Source organism: Xenopus tropicalis, chromosome 8, assembly GCF_000004195.4.
Source record: "Xenopus tropicalis strain Nigerian chromosome 8, UCB_Xtro_10.0, whole genome shotgun sequence".
Classification (NCBI taxonomy): domain Eukaryota; kingdom Metazoa; phylum Chordata; class Amphibia; order Anura; family Pipidae; genus Xenopus; species Xenopus tropicalis.
Genome location: NC_030684.2, coordinates 36,606,729 through 36,628,804, shown reverse-complemented (window position 1 = coordinate 36,628,804; position 22,076 = coordinate 36,606,729).

Sequence of the window (22,076 nt, the reverse complement as noted above, 5' to 3'; positions counted from 1 at the left end):
CTAACATTTTGGGGCTTGATGCCAATGTTATTAATAGGGAAAAATTATAAAAATATAGGAAGGCCGTTAACGATGGGCCCATTTATAACTGAAGTATCTTATAAACACACATGCTTTGTACAAATGTATCAGGAGTAGTGATGGGCGAATCTGTCCCATTTTGCTTTGCCATAAAATTCGTGAAACGGCAAGGAAATTTGCGAAACGCATTTGTCGGGTGATTTTTTCGTCGATCGTTTCTATTTTTTTGTCACCCACGTCTATTTTTTTTATGCCTGTGCTTTTTTTTATTGACAAATTTTTTGCTGTGAATTTTCACATAAGTTTTGCAAAACAATCCGCTAATGGCGAAATGCGGAAATTCGCTGCGGATCCATGCCTGCCAAAAGTATTTGCTCATCACTAATCAGGAGAACATTAATTTCCAAAGGATCTGCTGTACTGAGGAACAGTTTAGGAACTGAATGTAAAATTCAGAGCACCTACTTTTGGCTAACATTATCCAGTGTAAGTGCATACAGAGCAGTGGTAGCACATAATGTGCCAAATTCAATTCAAAGGAAAATATTTTCTCCTAATTCAATTTCAAATGTTCCCATAGACTTCAATAGCGTTTTCAAATTGAACCTGCCCAAATGTATCTCTTTCTAACTTCTTTATCCAAGTTTTATTATAAAAATGTTATCCATAAATTAACTACATCAATAACGTTTAGGAGGCTGTATTAGGAAATTGCAGGATATTTGGAGCATGGATATCTTAATGGAACATGAACTGAGATTCCGTATAATCCAGGTGAAGAAAAAAAATCTAAAGAGCTGAAGCTGCTATGACCTATTTATGAAAAGTTTTGATTTGTTTTTATACATAGTTTTTTAGTTAATTTGGGATGAAACTAAAGTCCAGCAAGTTCAAGCCCTCCTTCAACACATTGACCTAAACTGTATAAGGTAGAACCCACATTTGACGTTTTTCAGGGGACCAGAAAAAAAATGTAAAATCAGGGAAATGCATTATGCATTATATATTGGTGGAACCACAAATAAATGGTGTAGAATGAGGGAAACTTAAAATCTGGGTTTGTAAAATTGAAGTTTTACTCTATACCTATAGTAAACTAACTGTAGATCCTAAGACCACTATAGTTATGGATATTATGATTGTAAGAAATCATCCAATCAAAGGCATTAATAAAATCTGCCATCACCCAGCAGGGCTTTCCCCAACCTCACTGCCCTCACCATGAAGAACCACCTTTCCTGCTATTACTGAAAATTTATTTCCTCAAGTCTAAACAGGTGGCCCCTTTTCCCTTGTTTTTTCTAAGGGAGAAAAGATCCCCTACTATCTGTCTATAATGCCCCCAAATGTACAAGTAAAAAATAATCATGTCCCCTTGCAATTACTTTTTAGAGAAAACAACCCAAACCTCGACAGTCTAACCTCATAGTTTAAATCTTCCATCCCCTTTACCAGTTTAGTTGCAGTCTCTGCACTCTCTCCAGCTCATTAATATCCTTCTTAAGGACTGGAGCCCAAAACTGCACTGCATACTCAAGGTGAGGCCTTACCAGGGACCTATAAAGGGGCAAAATTAAGTATTATACCTCAAGTCAATGCCCATTTTTATGCAAGAAAGCACTTAATTTGCTTTAGTAGCCACTGAGGGACGCTGAGTTCACAGTTTTTTTTATCCACAAAAATCCCCAGATTTTTCTCAGTTAAGGAGGAGTGTATAACATTTATGTTATTTCTACCAAAGTACATAACCATGTACTTTGCATACCAGAAAGCAACTGTAAACTGTTCTACTAGACATAAAGCATACACACAGTAAAGTCACTGACCCATTAGATTCCATATAATGTAAATTATATCATGTTACATGGAATTACTTTTATTTATACCATGCATGTATCAGTCAGTCATACATACATACATGCATATAAGTCAAGAAGTGAAAGGAACACAATTTTTATTGGCACACCTGTAGAAGTCTTAAAATATAACTTTTAATTTTATTAACAAATAAAATATATCTTAAAATTGGTAAAGCGAAAAGAAAAAGGGAAGAAAGATTAAAATATAAAATGACACACCCTAGATCTATCTATTGTACTAGGCTCCAATGCCTATCAAAAGATTGGCAACTATTTTGCCACTTTGTTCGTGTTGCTGTCAAATGTTTCAATAATGATTACAAGCAACTTATGTAGCGATTGTTGGAAGTCTTTTACTGTTTCCAGAGATCACCATTCATGTCTCAGGGGATATTTCTTTGCAATACGGGCAGTAGTTTTGAGGTAAGTATCGTTGACGGCCATCAATAATTAAATTGCAACTTTAAGTAGATATATGAATCAAAAAGTATGTCGTTCGCAACTGTTTCGACTTTACTGTTACTATTTAGTCGATTTCCTTATTAACACTTAGTATAGTTCAACATCTTGATCAATCCAATTATTGATATGGACTGCAATTCCATTTCCCACCATTACAAATAGGTAAGTTTACATCTAACAATACCTTGACGGTGTAACCCGGTCAGTATGAGCTTATATGCTCTCTAGTGGCGACTTAAGGTAAGTATTTAACATCGCATCCGTACACCAATGAAACTCTTAATATGTCACTTGCAGAGTTTATCTACTACAAAGACTTCTAGATTTTCAACTAGATGTAAAAATACATAGAGTGCGCTTCACGAGATATATTTCCTTTCTAGGATTAATTATAGACTCCCCCGCGCTTTAATCAGCTTTATTGCTCGCACCAAAATTATTATACTGACATGATTATCCAGTGGGTCTCACATAAGGCCCTCTAACCAATTGCCTTTGAGTCGTTAATGGTCCAAACCGACCATATCTACAACTTGTAGCGTTATACAGAAGTTTCCTTAGTGCGCGGGATCCTCCATCCACTTAATAAGTATGACGAAAAAATATACTGCGCTACACATTATTCGGGTAAGTCTCCCGTTACAGTTCCAGGGTATTACCCCGTCAGAGAAAATTCAACAGGAGCATACAGTGCCCGTATCGCTGTGCTAGCTACCGCAATATTACCTCAGCACAGGGAGAATTGAACTACCTCGTCAATCAATCTTAGCCGTCCTTAATAAATACCCCGGCTTTATATGGAAATAAGAGAGCGCCTGTGTCTATTCAATCCCTCGGCGATAAGTTTAGCACAAATTCAAATTGTCCAATGCGGATGTCAACACGCGGGGAGAAAGCCGGTGCCTACCACCTCAAAATTTTTACCTCAGCTACCGGCTTTCATAAACAACAATTATTCGTTGTGATCACCTTTTTCATGTGTAAGTAAGGAAGCGCCTATGTCTCCTTCCTCAGTCCCTCGGCACCACGTTTGCACAAATACACATTGTCCACTACTGATATCAATTGGCGGAAAGAAAGCCGGTGCCTACCACCTCAGAGTTTTTACCTCGGCGACCGGCTTTTATAAACAACAATTATTCGTTGCAATGACCTCTTTCGTATGCAGATAAGGAAGCGCCTATACCTACTCCCTCAAACCCTCAGCAACACGTTTGCACAAATACACATTGTCCACTGCGGATGTCAAAAGGAAATAAAAGAGAGAGGGAGCGCCGGTGCCTACCACCTCAGAGTTTTTACCTCAGCAACCGGCTTTCAAAAACCAGCGATTATTCATTGCGATCGCCACTAAAGATTATCTACAAATGTTAGTACTAATCAACTTGCTACGACTTCAATTGCAAAGGGGAACCTGTGCCTACTACAACCATTTCTATACTTCGGCAAACAGGTTACCTTCGGTCACACATTGACCGATCACAAAGGTCGCCTATACCACCTAACCCAATTTTGCTAACTCCCAATTCGAGCATTAAATCTAAACTTGGAATATCATATTTCCGCTACACGATCCGCTGTGCCTACTACCAAAAGGGTTATTACCTCGGCACAGAGATCTAGGGTGTGAGACGCCGACGCGCGTTTCGCTATTGCTTTTTCAAGGCGGGGTCTAACCCCGCCTTGAAAAAGCAATAGCGAAACGCGCGTCGGCGTCTCACACCCTAGATCTCTGTGCCGAGGTAATAACCCTTTTGGTAGTAGGCACAGCGGATCGTGTAGCGGAAATATGATATTCCAAGTTTAGATTTAATGCTCGAATTGGGAGTTAGCAAAATTGGGTTAGGTGGTATAGGCGACCTTTGTGATCGGTCAATGTGTGACCGAAGGTAACCTGTTTGCCGAAGTATAGAAATGGTTGTAGTAGGCACAGGTTCCCCTTTGCAATTGAAGTCGTAGCAAGTTGATTAGTACTAACATTTGTAGATAATCTTTAGTGGCGATCGCAATGAATAATCGCTGGTTTTTGAAAGCCGGTTGCTGAGGTAAAAACTCTGAGGTGGTAGGCACCGGCGCTCCCTCTCTCTTTTATTTCCTTTTGACATCCGCAGTGGACAATGTGTATTTGTGCAAACGTGTTGCTGAGGGTTTGAGGGAGTAGGTATAGGCGCTTCCTTATCTGCATACGAAAGAGGTCATTGCAACGAATAATTGTTGTTTATAAAAGCCGGTCGCCGAGGTAAAAACTCTGAGGTGGTAGGCACCGGCTTTCTTTCCGCCAATTGATATCAGTAGTGGACAATGTGTATTTGTGCAAACGTGGTGCCGAGGGACTGAGGAAGGAGACATAGGCGCTTCCTTACTTACACATGAAAAAGGTGATCACAACGAATAATTGTTGTTTATGAAAGCCGGTAGCTGAGGTAAAAATTTTGAGGTGGTAGGCACCGGCTTTCTCCCCGCGTGTTGACATCCGCATTGGACAATTTGAATTTGTGCTAAACTTATCGCCGAGGGATTGAATAGACACAGGCGCTCTCTTATTTCCATATAAAGCCGGGGTATTTATTAAGGACGGCTAAGATTGATTGACGAGGTAGTTCAATTCTCCCTGTGCTGAGGTAATATTGCGGTAGCTAGCACAGCGATACGGGCACTGTATGCTCCTGTTGAATTTTCTCTGACGGGGTAATACCCTGGAACTGTAACGGGAGACTTACCCGAATAATGTGTAGCGCAGTATATTTTTTCGTCATACTTATTAAGTGGATGGAGGATCCCGCGCACTAAGGAAACTTCTGTATAACGCTACAAGTTGTAGATATGGTCGGTTTGGACCATTAACGACTCAAAGGCAATTGGTTAGAGGGCCTTATGTGAGACCCACTGGATAATCATGTCAGTATAATAATTTTGGTGCGAGCAATAAAGCTGATTAAAGCGCGGGGGAGTCTATAATTAATCCTAGAAAGGAAATATATCTCGTGAAGCGCACTCTATGTATTTTTACATCTAGTTGAAAATCTAGAAGTCTTTGTAGTAGATAAACTCTGCAAGTGACATATTAAGAGTTTCATTGGTGTACGGATGCGATGTTAAATACTTACCTTAAGTCGCCACTAGAGAGCATATAAGCTCATACTGACCGGGTTACACCGTCAAGGTATTGTTAGATGTAAACTTACCTATTTGTAATGGTGGGAAATGGAATTGCAGTCCATATCAATAATTGGATTGATCAAGATGTTGAACTATACTAAGTGTTAATAAGGAAATCGACTAAATAGTAACAGTAAAGTCGAAACAGTTGCGAACGACATACTTTTTGATTCATATATCTACTTAAAGTTGCAATTTAATTATTGATGGCCGTCAACGATACTTACCTCAAAACTACTGCCCGTATTGCAAAGAAATATCCCCTGAGACATGAATGGTGATCTCTGGAAACAGTAAAAGACTTCCAACAATCGCTACATAAGTTGCTTGTAATCATTATTGAAACATTTGACAGCAACACGAACAAAGTGGCAAAATAGTTGCCAATCTTTTGATAGGCATTGGAGCCTAGTACAATAGATAGATCTAGGGTGTGTCATTTTATATTTTAATCTTTCTTCCCTTTTTCTTTTCGCTTTACCAATTTTAAGATATATTTTATTTGTTAATAAAATTAAAAGTTATATTTTAAGACTTCTACAGGTGTGCCAATAAAAATTGTGTTCCTTTCACTTCTTGACTTATATTCAATATACTACACTTTGTGCACCCTGTAATAATATAAATCACTGTAGTGCGAGGTTTTTCTACCAATAGACACATACATACATGCATGCATACATACTTAATTAATACTTGTTATATATAACTGATTAATATTTGGTTGATAAAGCAGTCGAATGACAAGAATCATTTTAAATAAACCAAATTATTTTGGAAGGGCAAGCCCCACACTTATTGCAGGTGTTCATGGATACCGAGGTATTTCCTGAGCTGTGTGTGACTTGTGTTATATTGATTTATGATATATTTTAAATGCATGGACCTTTATGAAACCACAGTGAGGTTTTTCAGCCTACTAATAAGGTACAGGTATGGGATCGCTTATCCAGAAACCCATTATCCAAAAAGTTACGAATTACAGAAAGGCCATCTGCCATAGAATCCATTTTAAGGAAATAATTCCAATTTTTAAAAATGATTCCCTTTTCTCTGTAATAATAAAACAGTACCTTGTACTTGATCCCAACTAAGATATAATTACCCCTTATTGGGGGCAGAACAGCCCTATTGGGTTTATTTAATGGTTAAATGATTCCCTTTTCTCTGTAATAATAAAACAGTACCTGTACTTGATCCCAACTAAGATATAATTACCCCTTATTGGGGCAGAACAGCCCTATTGGGTTTATTTAATGGTTAAATGATTCCCTTTTCTCTGTAATAATAAAACAGTACCTGTACTTGATCCCAACTAAGATATAATTACCCCTTATTGGGGGCAGAACAGCCCTATTGGGTTTATTTAATGGTTAAATAATTCCCTTTTCTCTGTAATAATAAAACAGTACCTGTACTTGATCCCAACTAAGATATAATTACCCCTTATTGGGGCAGAACAGCCCTATTGGGTTTATTTAATGGTTAAATGATTCCCTTTTCTCTGTAATAATAAAACAGTACCTGTACTTGATCCCAACTAAGATATAATTACCCCTTATTGGGGGCAGAACAGCCCTATTGGGTTTATTTAATGGTTAAATGATTCCTTTTTCTCTGTAATAATAAAACAGTACCTTGTACTTGATCCCAACTAAGATATAATTACCCCTTATGGGGGGCAGAACAGCCCTATTGGGTTTATTTAATGGTTAAATGATTCCCTTTTCTCTGTAATAATAAAACAGTGCCTTGTACTTGATCCCAACTAAGATATAATTACCCCTTATGGGGGGCAGAACAGCCCTATTGGGTTTATTTAATGGTTAAATTATTCCCTTTTCTCTGTAATAATAAAACAGTACCTGTACTTGATCCCAACTAAGATATAATTACCCCTTATTGGGGGCAGAACAGCCCTATTGGGTTTATTTAATGGTTAAACGATTCCCTTTTCTCTGTAATAATAAAACAGTACCTGTACTTGATCCCAACTAAGATATTATTAATCCTTATTGGAGGCAAAATAAGCCTATTGGGTTTATTCAATATTGGAGATCCAAATTACATAAAGATCCCTTATCCGGAAAACCCCAGGTTCCAAGCATTCTGGATAACAGGTCCCATACCTTACCACAAATTCTAAATGGACCTTATCTGTGCTTACCCTGTCCTCCTCTGAATATATAAGCTTTTTAATACAGGACAAGATTTTGCCAAACCTCACTGACTGTAGTCAGAATTACTTCTGCATGAATAATTCATCCGTATTAGTCTTCTTAAGTGTACATGTGGTCTGTTTGTGCTACCATGTATACGTGCATTATGTCATACAGCCATTAATTAGTTTCTTCTTATTAAAAGCACAAATAAGGATGTGGAAATATAGGGATGACTGAAGCCACTCATTCTGAGGCAATGGCAGAATAAGCAAGACTGTAACTGCAAACAGAATTCGCTTTATAAAGGGCGGAAGCAAAAACCAAAATACATACACATTAGCCTCCTGTTATATTTCTATTACACAAATACAAAGGAAAAATAAACTGAAGTTAGCTGAAATAATGACAGCTTGGAGGAAATCAGAGTTAAGTTCTTAAGGATATTGTAATTTGTATTACATATAATCTAGGTGTTTTGCTTATACAGGTATAGGACCCATTATCCAGAATGCTCGGGACCAAGGGTATTCCGGATAAGGGGTCTTTCCGTAATTTGGATCTCAACACCTTAAGTCTACTAAAAAAACAATAAAACATTAATTAAACCCAATAGGATTGTTTTGCATCCAATAAGGATTATTTATATCTTAGTTGGGATCAATTCCAATGTACCGTTTTATTTCTACATAGAAAAAGGAAATCAGTTTTAAAATTCTGAATTATTTGATTATAATGGAGTCTATGGGAGACAGGCTTTCCGTAATTCGGAGCTTTCTGGATAACGGGTTTCCGGATAAGGGGTCCGATACCTGTATTGTTATTTCATGAATGTTTTTGAAGTGTATTCTTGTTTTCACAAAAATGTTGTTTTCGATAAGTAATATCTGCTTCTTCTGGCTATTTAGCAAGAATTTTGGAGGTTGGTACATAAACTGTGTACCAAGCATATACATGGTTCCTTTAAATATTATATATTATCTATTATTATCTATAATGCAGGTATGGGATCCATTATTCAGTAAACGTGTTTCCTGAACTGGGCACTGGCCTCAGTCACAGGCTTGAATCTACAACCTCATGGAATATATATAAGTACAATGGAAGCGCAACTGATCTGGCCAATTAGCTGCAAGCATACAGAGGAGAGTGGGGGTTGATCAAAGCACATTCTCAAATGAGGGATTTAGTATTTTTGCAAGCGCATATGTCTTTATAAAGGGTTTTTTAGTTATAAAATACAATGTTCATAAAACTGGCAAACAGCCAAATCAAGGTAAAACCAATATAATTGTCCTAACTAATTCTCTCCACTCATCTTTTTGATAGGTTGGAAAAATGGCCATTCCCCCATTTCTGTGTATTTGTTTATACTAAGAGGCAATACAAACAAAACCATTTCTTAAAATTGCTTGTAAATTGCTACATGTATGGTACTCTGATATGCACTAGTACCATAGGTTTTTTTAACCAATGCCTAAATAAAACAGGCAGAAGAGGTCCTAGACATGTGCCTCTTCTGCCCCATCCCCCAAGTTCTGGCCCTGGAATACCAGAAATTACACCAACTGGACTTGGACCCAATTGTGTTGGGCATACGAAACCCTTACAAGTGCAATTACTCTTGAATTATAGGGCAAATGCTTCATTGTGGGTAAAAACTATAGCAAAATGTGCCTGAAATTGCACTTTCCATGCTTGTAACTGAGCCTATATGTGTAGATCAGTGCTGTCCAACTTCTGCGGTGCCGAGGGCCGGAATTTCTCTTGCATACATGGTGGAGGGCCGCTAATGGAAGCCAGTTTTGACCACTCCCCCCTTTTAAACCACACTCACTTCAAACCACAACCATTTTATCACAATGGTGTTAGTGCAGAAAAAACCCAAATGCTTGGTCCTCACTGCAGGGATATCAACCATCATTCATATATGAAATAATTATATTATGTCATATTAAGACACACCCTAAAATCCATATGACTTCTCCTCCCCTGTGGATAGCACAGCAACCCCCAGCATATAATTACACACCTTAGGGAGCATATAATGGCTATTTCCAACTGCTAACAAACTCCCAGAACAAACCCCTGCCAGGTTCACCTCCCACAGGCAGCATAGGGTAGGCAGAGTATGGCACACACAGGCAGCACTCTGCCTGGCCTACGCTACCTGTGTGTGCCATACTCTGCCTGCCCTATGATGCCTGTGTCTGCCATATGCTGCCTGTATGTGCCATACCCTCCCTGCCCTATGCTGCCTGTGTGTGCCATACCCTCCCTGCCCTATGCTGCCTATGTGCCATACTCTGCCTACCCTATGCTGTCTACACACAGGCACCCTAGGCCAGGCAGTACATACAATGTCTGAGGTGTGAACAGACGAACAGTGTGGGTGATTACAGCCTGAGCCTGAGGTGTGAACACTGCAGGGGGTGAACAATGCAGAAACTAAAAGGTGTGAAAAACACAGGGGATTGCATGTTTAAACAATACAGGGGGATTACAGCCTGAATCTGAGGTGTGAGCAATGCAGGGGGGCAGTTAATCTCAGTACTGATACCATTTAAAGCTCACACAAGGGTAAAACATCAAAGCAGCCAGACAGGTGGGGGGCCACAAAGAGGGGGGTCGAGGGCCGCATGCGGCCCGCGGGCCGCCAGTTGGACAGCACTGGTGTAGATGATTAGTGGAACCATGCTCACGTTCCATGATTTTGAAATCATTCAAGGGCCAGTAATATTTCCAGCTGAGCATTGGAACCACAGTCACTTAGTATTTACTCAGGAGCTCTAGCGAGACCAGCAAGGAATCTTTTAAGCCCTTAGGCTAATACCAGGCGGAAAAACGCTTGCCGTAAACTCCTCCCTACCCTGCTACTTGTGCCTGCACCCGAATGAATAGCATACGCTCGGGTGCAGGCACATATAATGGAAATACGCATAAAAATGCGAGAGTTTGAAAGTCTTGCGTTTTTATGCGTATTTCGGCTACATGTGCCTGCACCTGAGTGTATTCCATTTATTCGGGTGCAGGCACATGTAGGAGGCATAGGGTGGTATTTTCGGCAAGTGCTTTTCCGCTTGCCGAAAATATTCGCTCTACACCTTGTCTGGCATTAACCTTAGATAATAAAGATCCACCTGTGAGAGAATCCTTATAGGAGAGGCTGAATGGCAACTAGGACCAATATTCGGCTACAATATGTACACAAAACAGTACTTGTCTGCTGTTTATTATTATACTTTGACAATTAAGATAGTTTAAGCTTTAGAATTCCACCTTTTTTTTGGATGACGCATATGAAGGGGTTAAGTTATAGATTTCAGCTGAAACCAATTTTCTTCGTAACCCCCAGCGCCAGCAGGATAAGATTTTCCTTTTCCCCGTTTATGTTGAAATGCTTTCTTCAAGCCAAAACACACAAGGCAGCCAAATTACTGACATGTGTTTCTGCCTGGTACCCAAATTCCAAATTCTTTCATGTCTTCTTAGATTGAACCCTCTCCTCTGTTTATTTAAAGTACGTGGAGCACTTCAGAGCGATTAAAGGCCAAACTTCATAATAAATAGAGAGCTGGGCTCTTAGGGAAGAAAAACACTACAATTTATTTGTATTTAGGAAATCATCTTTTAGCATCATGGAAACAAGAATTGGTGTTACTCCCTAAGAATGCTGGGAAATAATGTCATGAACAGTCTACACATCAAATAGTCAGGCTGTCATTCCTCAAAATCCATGCCAAGCAAATACAATGTTATGTTAAGTATACTCTGGACTGGCAATAAAAAAAAGAAATGGACAATGACAGTTATTGCATTCCTATATAGGACAACCCAGGCCTAGTTACATTAGTTCATTGGTTAGGGCCTAAAAAAAACCCCAAGCAGGAGCAGAAATGTTGGTGAAAGTTATAATTAACTTTTAGTATGATGTAGAGCCTGATATTCTGAGACAATTTGCAATTGGTCTTCACTTTTTATTTTCTGTACTTTTTAATCGTTAAGCTTTTTGATCAGCAGCTCTCCAGTTTGGCATTTTAGCCACTATATGGTTGATAGGGTTCTAATTACCCTAGCAACCAGGTAGTAGTCTGAATAAGAAACTGGAATATGAATAGGAGAGAGACTAAATAGAAAGATAAGTAATAAAAGTAGCAATAACAATGAAATTGTTGAAATTGGGGGCCGCCCCCAATAAAGCTGCCACCCTAGTCTCAAGCCCTCGGGTGCCTATATATAATATGGCCAGCCACTGTCGTATATACAGGTATAGGACCCGTTATCCAGAATGCTCGGGACCAAGGGTATTCTGGATAAGGGGTCTTTCCGTAATTTGGATTTCCGTAATCAATAAAACATTAATTAACCCCAATAGGATTGTTTTGCATCCAATAAGGATTAATTATATCTGAGTTGGGATCAATTACAAGGTACTGTTTTATTACTACAGAGAAAAGGAGAAAAAGGAAATCAGTTTTAAAATTCTGAATTATTTGATTAAAATGGAGTCTATGGGAGACGGGATTTCCGTAATTCGGAGCTTTCTTGATAACGGGTTTCCAGATAAGGGGTCCGATACCTGTATATATATATATATATATATATATATATATATATATATATATATATATATATATATATATATAGTCTGAAATGACCCAGCATTTGTTTCCTTTGTTTCCCCGCAGCAAGCAGACAGGCACCATTTTGTGGAGACTCGTATTAAGACAAGCTTTGCATCATCCCAAAATCATGGGGGACTGGATGCCCATGTATATGGTACACAATTATACACAGTGAGGAGAGAGAGCAAATGTGTTAGATCTAGCAAGTGCAGAATGGAAAGTGAAAGTAATTGCCTGCCTTGCCTCTATTCCAGATGCTGGGCAGGCAATATATGAATGTCATGGGAAAACATGTTTTTTTCAAAACAAATCGGTCAGTAGAGCTTCTCCATTAGAATCCTGCATTGAAATACGTTTTTTAAAAGTGCAAACAGATTTTTTTAGATTTCATTTTGAAATTTCATAGGGTACTACAGCCATGTGACCTGTGCTCTGATAAACTTCAGTCACGCTTATTTGCTATGTAAACAGTGTCATTTAGAAATGAAAAGTACACCATACAAATCAGGACAGAATCCCTTTATAACAGGTATGGATGTTTAAATAAAATAAAAACAAAAACCTATTGGGTTTCATGTTTAATTTGAAAAGCACTTTTATTATACTGGGTGACCGTTCCCCTTTAATCGCCAGCCTCCATTGTCCCTTCCCAGAACTTACTCCTTTCTGATGTCCATGCTGTCAGTGGCATTATTTCCTACATGTCAGCCATCTGGAATGCTACAAAGGTTAGTTTGGAGAAAACATCTCATGCATAGGAAACTTTCACTGACAGAAAACACAGATCTTCAATTCAGTTCTGTTTAAGGGGCAAGGTCTGGTTTTCTACCACAAACATTCACCTCAAAACTCCTTTCCTTGCTAGTTCCCAAGATCATTGGTCCTTAAAATCGTCAAAATTGTTGCCATTCGACTCCAGATACGCATCACTAATGTTTTCCATGTATCACTTAAACCTGTTCATTTCTATCCAGTTCTCCTACAGAAAACCATCACCCGTTCCTGCTATAGTGGGTCATCGACAAGAATATGAGAAAATTATTTGTTCCAGACTGTCCAAAGGCTCCTGTGTTCCTGTGGTTCCCCCTGGGGGAGGAGATACTGTCAGTGCTCTATTACATTATACAGGTATGGGATCTGTTATCCAGAATTCTCAGGACCTGGGGTCTTCCAGATAAGGGATCTTTCCTTAGTTTGGATCTCCATGCTTTAAGTTTACCAAAAATCATTTAAACATTAAATAAACCCAATAGGATTGTTTTGCCTCCAATAAGGATTATTTATATATTAGTTGGGATCAAGTACAAGGTACTGTTTGATTATTAGAGAGAAAAAGGAAATCATTTTTAAAAATGAGAATCATTTGCTTATAATGGAGCCTATGGGAGATGGCCTTTCCGTAATTCGTAACTTTCTGGATAACAGGTTTCCAGATAACGGATCCTTTACCTGTACCACATATTTCATAAAATCCACATAATTCATAGAATGCCAGTGCAAAAATGTGTGGTTTATTTTACAGTATTTTCTACACCGTTTTCCAGCATAAATTATTTTACACAGTATGATAAATAGGCCCCTTAGCCTGTACATTCCAAAACAGTCAGCATGGGTTTAGAAGACATAATATTTGTTCATGGTGTTTTTGATCAAAGGCTCAAAGGTTCTTGAAGCAACAACAAAAGTATTTCAGTAAACAACAGGGCTGTTAGAATACACTATAAACTTGTAAGGGCTCTAACACATGCCTCTTGGAACCCCCAAATAAAGGTGAAAACTTGATGCTTTCCAACTATGCTCACATTGCACATAGCAAATCCTAGGGTGTGTTCCCTTGCAGCTTCCACGCAACACGTGAAAGAGCTGCTGCAGGGGAGCGTGTGAACAAACAATCATGTGTAATTGCCTTTAGTCTATAGAGGGCTCCAGAAGAGCTAACCTGTTATAAAACAATATTTAAAAACCTTCTGATTGTCAAGAAATATCTGGTATATTCATTGTTATTGAACATCACTAGGCTATTTCAGATTATTTTACCATGTGCTCCATTATTTTTAGTTCCTAGGTATCATATAACTTTTTACACAAGGCTTTCTGCTCACAACACCAATGCAATAGATTGAATGCCATTGAGAATCTGAACTGTATTGTCTACAGTTTCACAAAGAGAATACTTTGAATGTGGAGTCTCTCCCCTCCAAACGTGATTTATAATTATCATTTATCTCAGTACAGCCACAGGTTTCAATTATGTCATAAATTAGAGTCAGCCCCGGAGAAACTGCTTTACTTCAAATTTAGTGAGAGTGACACATGACCATATGTGATATAGTACAATAATAGGACATGCAATGTAGTGTAGTAATAGGGCCTCATGTTGAAATATCTTTGATCTGAGACAATATGAATTGACTTGTAAAAGAAGCCATGGAAATCATCATTCTCCACTAAACATTTTACCAGTCATTCAGGCAAACAGTTGACATGAGTTTGTGCCCCTTGTTGCTGTCTAAGACTTGCTTACAGTGCCTTTGTAAGTAACCCTAGTAAGTTACTTCAATTACACATACATTATGGAAAGCTATAGTTCCTTGTTATCAGCCATTTTAGGCTCAAAAAGATTACTGCAGTTATTAGAGTCTGCCTTAGTAGCAGTAGTAGTGCATTAGAGTCTGCCTTAGTACCAGTAGTAGTGCATTAGAGTCTGCCTTAGTACCAGTAGTAGTGCATTAGAGTCTGCCTTAGTACCAGTAGTAGTGCATTAGAGTCTGCCTTAGTAGCAGTAGTAGTGCATTAGAATCTGCCTTAGTAGCAGTAGTAGTGCATTAGAGTCTGCCTTAGTAGCAGTAGTAGTGCATTAGAGTCTGCCTTAGTAGCAGTAGTAGTGCATTAGAATCTGCCTTAGTACCAGTAGTAGTGCATTAGAGTCTGCCTTAGTAGCAGTAGTAGTGCATTAGAGTCTGCCTTAGTAGCAGTAGTAGTGCATTAGAATCTGCCTTAGTAGCAATAGTAGTGTATTAGAGTCTGCCTTAGTAGCAGTAGTAGTGCATTAGAATCTGCCTTAGTAGCAATAGTAGTGTATTAGAGTCTGCCTTAGTAGCAGTAGTAGTGCATTAGAATCTGCCTTAGTAGCAGTAGTAGTGCATTAGAGTCTGCCTTAGTAGCAGTAGTAGTGCATTAGAATCTGCCTTAGTAGCAATAGTAGTGTATTAGAGTCTGCCTTAGTAGTAGTAGTGTATTAGAGACTGCCTTAGTAGTAGTAGTAGTAGTGTATTAGAGACTGCCTTAGTAGTGAAAGGTCTAATCTTAATCTTAAAAATGACTTTTGCAGATGGAGAAGGTAAGACTAGGCAGTGTGAGATTAGCCCTTGCAATGGAAGGTCTAAAGTTATGTTAATATTAAAAATGGCCTCATGCCTTAGCTCACATATTTTTGGTTCTGATTAGTTTGGATCAGCACCTTGAGCTCTTGAGGGCATGGGCTGAAAATAATGACTAGAATTCGATTTCTGAACTCAGTTGCTAATAGCAACCAAACAGCAATTTTTTTTAACAGTCTACTACAAGTTGGAAAGTACAAGCAAACATCCAACTGGTTGCTATTGGCAACTGCACTTCTACAATTTAGCCCCTATTCCCCTCATATGTCATGAAAGGCATTTCGTAGGATGCCACACATCTGTCTAAGCCTAATAACCATTCCACATCAAGTCTGGGAACTTTAGATAAGTCTGGGAACTTTAGATTCAAATAAACTTGAAATTTTACAATTTGAATCTAAGGAACTTGATCAAATAAAACCATGGAAACCATGTATGCATGCAATTCATGTTCTACTCATCATCAAAGACAGATCCTACTACTCAATATTAAAGGATTGTCTGACATAATAGCTTATAGTATCATGGTTTGTCTGGAGTATTATGCACAAAGTACATACTGTAACACTAATCTGTTTCGGGGGATACTCTTTGTCTGTGCCTGGGGTAATATGTGTTACTGACACACCGAACCTAACATTCATAAAGCCCATTGCGCTGTATTTCTGCTCTGCCTGGGGTTATTCTGCACTGTATTAATGATCTGTCTGCAGTAATGAAACACACTCTGCTTGTCTTGGATAAAATTGATGGAAAAAGGTGGTATATAGAAATTGTTCATTTTACAAGGAATCCAAGTTTTGCAACAGAGAAATATAAGATGTACAAAAGACACAATAAAATAGTATATATTTAAAAGAAAAAAACAAAAATGCACTGTATCAAAAATCTATATGATAATGATTTTCAGAGTAGGGCACAACAAGTAGAAAACTATATAGACTTTAAAAGCCAAGACTGATTTAGTGGACCTCCTGTGGAAGCAGTTGAACCACACAGTCACTTAAAGGCAATGCTTACAAGGCTCACTTTCCCTTTAAGAAGATGTGTGTCTTTTTAAAGGAGAAGGAAAGGCACCCCCAGTAATTATAATCACCTGAGACCCTGAAACCTGTATCAGACTGGGGTACTGTGGAAGGAGCAACACATCCCAATCTTCCTGTTCTTGGATCCTGCACCCCCTATGCAAGGTGTGTTTGTGCAGCAGAGAGAAAAGTGGGCTTTTTACCTCTAAGTTCTCTCTTTCACTCTACTGCTAGACTGCTCTACACCAGGACTAGGCCATAAAGAGCATCTAAGTACAAGAAGATCATTGCAACATAGTGCTTCTACAGAACTACCGGGACTGCTTTAAGTAAACTATTACAATCAATAGGGAGTAACTAACATGTTGGCACCCACAGTGATATTATGCCTTTTCTTCTATAAATCTCTGCCTATATCCAAAACATTATAGGTGTCATTTGTGACCGCAAGTTCAGTGAGTTAAGCTTTCATTTTTTACCCACAATGCAATGTTTCCCTCAGAATTCCAGTGCCATTGCTGTTGCAATTGGATGTTGCATCTGATGCAATTGTATATGATTTGCCAAAATTAACACAACTGCGCTCACACTTCATTGCAAATCAGATGCAATTGTGCTGAAGCCTGTCCACCGTCATTTCTGGTGTTTACTGTAGGAGTGATACAGTATCTGCATCCAATTCTTTAGGCACAAGTGTAATGTGTATGTTGGTTGCTCGGCATGATGGGAACCCTAAACCTTCGGCCTGGTCAGGGGGTGATGGTAGCTCCAGGGTTCCCCTGCGTAAACAGACGCAGAAGCATTTGATTTGAAACACAAGACTGGAAGGACTTAGTTGCACCGAGCATAACTAGATCACATTTTCATACCTTTAAAGAATTGGGTTTAACATGCAGCTATCCTAGTAAATGTTTATATCAAGCTGAAAGGTTTTATTGGAATTATGCCAATTCCTAGGGAATGATCAGCACCAATGATATGCATACACCGACGGGTTCAAATAACATATTCTCTTAGTAAGATTGGCCCTCGTTTACCAAAATGGGGCAAGGTGCAAAAAACTGGAAGTTGCATCTCTTTAACATTGTTGGATAGCAAAAAGGAATTGGATATAAACACCAATACCTTATTGTAATCATATCTGTAGCCACGTTGGTGTATTAGTGCATAATATTGTGTTTATATTCAAATTACAGCGGTTATGTACAAACACCTTAAGCACCTTTATTATAGGACTACTTGTCCTTACTTGTCCTGGCTATTCAGTTTGTCTTATAAGATTTTTATATACTGGTGGGCAAAATGGATCAAAATCATGGCGGAGTTTAAGCACCTGAGAATACGACAGAGGAACAATACTGGAACATAAGTATATAGTATAAGTACCATGCTGTATATTAGTAGCATTTGGAAGATGCTTAGTAATATTGTTAAGCTGTGTATATAACCGGATAGATATTTCATGCATAGTAGAAACACATCTAATAAATACAGACTTCCCAGGAATGTATAAAGCATTTCTTTCTTTCTAATCTGATCCACAGACCTGCCAGATATTTATTACATGCATCTATGTGAACAATGAATCCCCCTCTCATTTTGCTTTAAACTTTTAACTGTCTATTGTATTTCTTTCCTGTGTCCAAACGCGCTTCCTGTATGGAGCATTTAGCAGGTGATGACCCTAATTTCCTCCACTTAACTTCATCTGTGGCTGCCACGAGCCCTGAGACCACTCCCAAGCCAGACACTGAGAGAGAGATAGAGAGCTGGTACAGCGAGTTACTGACCTCCCTATGATCTCCCTATGACGTGCCCACTCAAGTGTTTCCATGCTTTGAAACTGCATAATGTGTTGGTCAGGCTGTAGCTGTGCAGCTATGACATTTCCCCCTATCGTTACTTCAAGAGGACAAACAGCATGTTTTTATTCTCATTTTAACGCAATAAAGAGAATAAAACGATTTCAATTTTAAAAAGGACTGTTAACTTTAAAAATGAAAACTACACCTTCAGATTACAGTAGGACATTGGATAAATATAGTCTTTGGGGGTTATGCAATAAAAGGCACTAAGTTTGCCCAGGAGCAGTAACCCATAGCAACCAATCAGCAAGTAGAATTCACTGTTCACCTGTGGGTTACTACTACTGGGCAAACGTAGTACCTTTTATCCTTTTATTACATATGGGGGTTACTGTTTAAATTAAGGTTGCCACCTGTTTGGTTTTGACCCCAACAGTTTGGTTTTTCTTAGGGCTGTTCATTTCTCAGCCTTGTGAAACCCAAATTGAAAACATGTAAATATTAAGTTACTTACTGTGGTTTGTTTATATAACCATGGCTTAGTTATCAATTACATTTAATTTCTTATCATTGCAGAGAGAGAAAGCAAATCAGTGAAAAATGAGGAATTGTTTTCCTTCATTAGCTTTGGGGATAACCAATCTCAGAATAAAAGATCTCATACCTTTAATTTAAGGATTGGACTTTTCCCATCAGGCAGAATATATATATAGAGCTAGGGTTGCCACCTGTCCCATTTTCAACTGGACATCCCAGTTTTTCAAAGTGCTGTCCAGCTCAAACATTTCTGTCTGGTTTTAAATGTTATGAAAATTGGACAGCAATCCATGTGCAAGTGACCCTTAACCCTGCCCTGGCATCATTGTACCCACCCCTGATGTCTTAATGCCCACCCCCAGTATTACACCCCCACCCCCCCAATGCCATCAGCCCAGCCCCTTTTGTTCAGGTTTGGCCACCAGCTAAAGTGGCAACCCTAGTTTGAACCTCAGCAAGTTTATCCCAAGATCAATAACCCAACTCAAAGATTAGACAATAGACTTCTTTTGGAAGCTAAGTTCACTATAGCAGGGAAATGGAAGAATATTCATCCCCCAACTGTGATAGACATGGGGCAGATTTACTAATCCATGAACGGACCGAAACCGAACGCGTTCTTTCGTAATGATCGGTATTTTTGCGACTTTTTCGTTGGCGTCGCAACTTTTTCACATGTCCCGCAAATTTTTTGTTGCCGTTACTTTATCGTATATTTTCCACGACTTTTTCGGCACCGTCGCGGAAAAATTGGATTGGTTTTTCCGCTGTTTACTATTGCTCAATACGAAAAAATCGCGACGGCGACGAAAAAGTTGCGCAAAATATGATAAAGTCGTGGCGGCGACAAAAAATCACGGAAAATACTAAAAAAAAATGCGACGGCGACGAAAAAGTCACAAAATTTTCGTTTCCAATTCGATTTTTTCCCATTCGGGATTCGGATTCATGGATTAGTAAATGTGCCCCTTAGACTGAGTTGTTATACTATGAAAACCCTTCTGCACTCAGAAAGGATTCCATGGATTAGGGTGCAATCCAGGAGACCTGACTGAAACATACTAGTAGGGTTAGTGCAGGGATCCCCAACCTTTTTGACCCATGAGTCACATTCAAATATAAAAAGAGTTGGGGAGCAACACAAGCATGAAAAATGTTTATGAGGGTGCCAAATAAGGGCTGTGATTGGCTATTTGGAAGCCCCTATGTGGACTGGCAGCCTAAATAAGGCTCTGTTTGGCCAGGAATTCAAAAATAAGCACCTACTTTGAGGCCACTGGGAGCAACATCCAAGGGGTTGGGGAGCAACATGTTGCTCACGAGCTACTGGTTGGGGATCACTGCATTAGTGCATGGGCAATTATAATTGAGTAATAGAGGCCAATTTATCAAAAATCAAGTTTGCATTTATTTCATGATTCAGGAAAAAAACTCGGCAAAAAAATGCAAACACCAATATACTGGAGAATCAAAATTTAATAAGGAAAAGTTGTCAGAAAAAAATGAGCTGCTGAGGTTCAATAGAAGTCAATGAGAAATGAGAATATTCATCTTTCCAGTTCATTAAAACATTCAAGATTTTTATCCTCATTGAAAATCAATGGAATATGATTCTTGCCAGAGTGCAACTTTTTTCAGAGACAAAACATAAACAGGAATATTCTTTCACTTATGTTTCTGAAATAAGCTAGCGCTCCAGAAGAAAAGTCACACGAGCTTTATTTTCATGTATGTGTTTTTGTTTTTCAAACTTGAATTTTGACAAATCTGCCCCTAAGTTACCTATTTTCAGGTTTAAACGCGGTCCAAAGGAAAAGGCATTACAGACACAGGCACTCTTATAAAAACAGCTTACACTCTATAGTAATTTTGTATCATGATATTTTATGCTATTGTAATCTATTGCCTAAACAATTATGGGTCAAAAGATGGGATATATATGGAAAAGAGGACTTAATTGTAATTTACTTACAGATATAATTAAATTAGTTCGCCCTGTTTCAGGTTTCTTTTCTATTTCATGCTATATACTATCTTTTTTGCTTTATCCCACTTTACTGAACATTCTCCTGTTCTTCCTTCTGTAATGGGCAGGGGTGCTGCTGCCATAAGACAAGGTAAAAATCACCGGCCAGTGGGTTACCAGGGGCAGCAAAAAGCTGCTCTTGGTGATATTTCCTCAAACTGGAATTTCAGTTCAAGTAGTGCAGAAAGTGCAATTGTTCTCATACTGGGAACGATGGACTACAGTTCCCTGTCAGGTCCCTCAGCTGCTGATTGGCTGCAAGGTGCTGAGAGGTAATGGCGAATGGATGGTGATGGAGAATTTTCAGATCCTTTATCCTAGAGCTATTTAACCCCCCCAAGTTACAGCATGTGGATTGCCCAGAGGCCCAGAGCCACAAATGAGTAAGCCACATGATCTTTTGGCCCTTTTAACTATAGAAATGGATATTTTTATAGAAAGTAAGGAAATACTTTCTAAGTTAAAATACTCAGTTATTGAAATTAACTCAATAAGAAGTTCCAGGTACTGGAAGGAAGGATTTTTTTTCCTTCTGAGGCAAATTGGAGGGGCTTCAGAAGGGCTTCACCTTCCTCTGGATCAACTAGCAGTTAGGTAGGTTGAACCTGCCTTTTTCAACTTTATCTACTATGTTACTATGTAGTAAAAAGACTTGGAGAATATCAAAATCGAAACACTACATTTAGAGCGTATGTTATCTATCAGCAGTAAGAGGCGGCATGGTGATCTTTTGTCTGTACAGACCATATTTATAAAGGGAATAATGTACCCCCTGTTAAGTCACTCACTGAGGTATAAAATAAATATAATATATAAAATAATATATAAAATAAATATAATAAATAAATATATGCTTAAATGGGATGTCCACCCAAAACCTCAAACATATATATATATATACAGTATATAAATAAAATACTCCATGAGTTATGCGCACTCCACTTTTCAATACTTTATTGTAGATAATTACATGATTATTACATCAACGTTTCAGTCCTGGTCTTGGACCTTGTTCACA